Genomic DNA, 3,820 nt, shown 5'->3' on the forward strand with positions numbered 1-3,820 from the left:
AACGTTAAATGAAACTGGATATCTAATCAAGGACATGTTGGATAGAATTTGTCTAGGCTTGTTACAACAAAATTAGTTTGCATCTTGGTTATTAAACAGTATCTGGGACTGGTTTGGGCAGAATATTACAGCGTTTAAACTTATTTTGTTGCCAATTATTGTTTACCAAGTATAAATGTTGCACTTTAGCAATATGCTTGGTTTTAAAGAAATTATCTTTAACTTGGGGGAAAAAAGTGTTCTCTTTTAATTTTACTTCCCTTAAGCCTAAATGCCTGAACTTAGCTACTGTGACACCTTTAAATAAATCCGTTTTGAATGTTTTTTGAGCCCACAAAAAATAATGTTTTAAAGTTATCCCCTTGCTACTTTACTGATACCTTTATCATTCCTGGGACAGTCTGCTGATTTAAAAATAAAATGTAGCATTCCATTTGTATTTATTTTCCTCCCTTGCCAAAAAGATTTTCTAATACTGCTTGTACCAGCCAGGGAAATGCTCCAAAACACTACTGAGATCTCTTGCACTGAGGAATTTATTACTCCTCCCTTCTCTCCCCCCGATTATGACTCCTGGCTTCCATCAGCCAAGCTTACCTTGGTGTGGTTTGGATTCAATAGCTAATTAGTTCTATGCTGGTAGCAAAGAGTTCAGATGGAGATGATTTTTAATACCCAGCAGATTGTCTTTCTTTATATTGTATCTTTTTTATGTTGCATGTTGCTTTTGGTATCAGCCTGACTCTTTGCCCAGTATATGATAGTTCTGCTGATGTTTTATTGTTTATTGGTGAACATATCTTCATTAAGAGTTTTTGGAAAACTCATCAAACTCAAATGAATAAGTTTTCTTCATAACCCATTTGGAATTATTCCTAATAAAATGATAAAATATAAAAAAAAATAGATACAGAGGCAGAGCAGCATGGAACAGACTGTCAACCTGCAGCGGGAAGGCTGGGGAGGGTTGGGGGAGCGGGGGATAAGAGATCAACCAAAGGACTTGTATGCATGCATATAAGCATAACTAATGGACATAAGACACTGGGGCACAGGGGAGGCCGGGGGAAGGTCAAGGGGAAAAAAAAGGAGACATATGTACTACTCTTTGTAATACTTTAAGCAATAAAACAAAATTAAAAAGAAAAAGGACCAGTCAGAAATTAAACATACACTAACTGAAATAAAGAATTTACAGGGATTCAATAGTAGCATAGAGGATTCCAGAATCAAATTAATGATTTGGAATATGAGAAAGCAAAAAACACCCCGTCAGAAGAGCAAAAAGGAAAAAGAATCCAAAAATATGAAAATAGTGTAAGGAGCCTCTGGGACAACTTCAAGTGTACCAATATTCACATTATGGGGGTGCCAAAGAAGAGAGAGCAAGATATTGAAAACCTATTTGAATACATAATGACAGAAAACTTCCCCTACCTGGTGAAAGAAATAAACTTACAAGTCCAGGAAGCTCAGAGAACCCCAAACAAGAGAAACCCAAAGAAGGCCCACACAAGACACATCATCATTAAAATGCCAAGGACAAAAGACAAGAGAGAATCTTAAAAGCAGCAAGAGAAAAGCAGTTACCTATAAGGGAGCGCCCATACAACTGTCATCTGATTTCTCAACAGAAAGTACGCAGGCCAGAAGGGAGTGGCAAGAAATATTCAAAGTGATGAATGCCAAGAACCTACAACCAAGATTACTTTATCCAGTAAAGCTATCATTTAGAATTGAAGGTCAGATAAAGAGCTTCACTGATAAGAAAAAGCTAAAGGAGTTCACCACCACCAAACCAGAATAACATGAAATGTTGAAGGGTATTCTTTAAGAAGAGGAGGAGGAGAAGGAGGAGGAACTAGAGGAGGAGGAGGAGAAGGAGGAAGAAAAAGTAGAAGAGGAGGGGGAGGGGGAAGAGGAGAAGGAGAAAAAAGATGAACAATAAAATGGCAATAAATACAGATCTATCAACAATTGTATCAAAAAATCAAAATAACGTACAAGAAATCTAATGAACAAAATAAACTGATGAATAAAATGGAAACATGGAACAGACTGACGAATCTCAGAGGGAAGGGGGAGAAGGGCCGGGGAGAGATTAACCTAAAATCTTATATGCCTATATGCATCACCTATGGACACAGGGGCAGGAACTGGGTAGAAGGAGGGGCAATGGGGGGCGGGAAGAGGGACATCTGCAATCCTCTCAACAAATCTTTAAAATAAAGATTAAAAAAAATAAACATGCAGACTAGAGCAAGAATAAGGAAGTTAGCAGAACAAAGCAGCCGCTTGGGCGTTGCAAGGCCACGTTCCTTCAGGGGAAGGCAAAGGTCCATGGCAGCTGACCTACCTAGTGCTCATCTGGAGATTCCTGATGGACTAGTTTAAGATTCCACTCCCGGGAGAGACGAACTGTCATGAAGTCTCAGTGCGGAGACAGGAGGCTTAGCCTAATTGACTCCTTCTGGGGCCCTGTCCTGTTTCTAACATCTCTGTCCGAGAAATCAGAGCTGTACAGTGCCTTCCCCACTGCCTCCTCCTTCCCAGCTAGGAGGGGCTTGAAGTCCAGCTTCCTACAGCGATCACAGGGAAATAAATGCCTGGGCTCCAGCTCCAAACCCATCGCACTCCACGGTTTCCGGGGGAACGAGCACTTCCCAAAACTAAGAAGTACGGACCACAAGAAGCCCCCATTCACCACCTGCCAAGAACTGCCTGGAGACTTTGGCGTATACTCTCGTTTAATACTCAAACCGCTGCATTAAGATAGTCATGTCATCCCAACTTCACAGAAAGACATCGGAGACAGAGGTGTAGGTAATTCGTTCAATGTTCTGCCTCGGGAAACCGCAGAGCGGGTGGACGGTGCGCGGCCCGGGGAGGCGGCAAGCGCTGGAGACACCGGACCCGACCGCCCCAGACGTGGACGCGCCCCGCCGAGGGGAATGCCTGCCGCCCAAGCCCTGACACCCCCGCTTTCGGATACAACCTCTTCCTCCCAAACCGGTGGCCGGCCGGGTTTTACCGGGACCCAGAGAAGTTCGGGACGTTGGGCAAACACGGAGCCCACTTACCACAGAGCAGGGAGTGCAGACGGTCACCTGGGCGCCCAGGGAGGAAGCCCAACGCTGGAAATACACTTCCCAGAATTCCCCTGCCCCGGCGGCGCCCAGGCGGAAGTGTCCGCGACTCTGCGGGACCTGCGGACTACACTTCCCAGAAAGCCCGGGGACTCGGTCCGTACCCTACAGAGAGGGACCACCAGGACCACGGAAGTCGTGGGAACGAAGTTCGCCCCGTCGCCCTCACGGCGGTAACGTGATAATGACACTGAGGGCTGGTGTTTCCCTCTCCTGAATCCACGAGCAGAAATTTTTCGATAGGCATGACTAAATGTCAATGATTACAGTGTTGTTGGAAAAGTGAACAATGAGCTACGAAATTAAAAATTAATCTCAAACTAGGAAATGATCAATTTAGGGGCAGTAGGGAGAAGAAAGGAGGAGGGTAACCTTGTGTGTAATCTTAACTGTACGAGAATTCAAGCGGGGTGTTTGAAGAATGGGCGAGGGAGAATGGTTTTGGAGAGGCAATGATGTGCGAAGAAGGTGTGGACCAGGGGTCCTCAAACTACGGCCCGCGGGCCAAATGCAAATACAAATATTGTATTTGTTCCCTTTTTGTTTTTTTACTTCAAAATAAGGTATGTGCAGTGTGCATAGGAATTTGTTCATAGTTTTTTTTTAAACTATAGTCCGGCCCTCCAACCGTCTGAGGGACAGTGAACTGGCCCCCTGTTTAAAAAGTTTGAGGT

The 3,820-nt window shown here is 44.0% G+C and overlaps 1 protein-coding gene across 2 annotated transcripts in view; it reads right to left on the reverse strand.

Moving 5' to 3' along the window:
- LOC102259997 (zinc finger protein 234-like) overlaps positions 1-3,616 on the reverse strand; it is a 24,542-nt gene extending 20,926 nt beyond the window's left edge. For both annotated transcript variants that reach the window (XM_014533539.1, XM_014533538.1), the window contains exon 1: positions 3,081-3,616. The gene's annotated coding sequence lies outside the window, so the exon portion shown is untranslated. The remainder of the gene's footprint in view (positions 1-3,080) is intronic.
- Between the last annotated feature and the right edge of the window lie 204 nt (positions 3,617-3,820).

This window comes from Myotis brandtii, unplaced genomic scaffold (assembly GCF_000412655.1).
Source record: "Myotis brandtii unplaced genomic scaffold, ASM41265v1 scaffold987, whole genome shotgun sequence".
Lineage (NCBI taxonomy): Eukaryota > Metazoa > Chordata > Mammalia > Chiroptera > Vespertilionidae > Myotis > Myotis brandtii.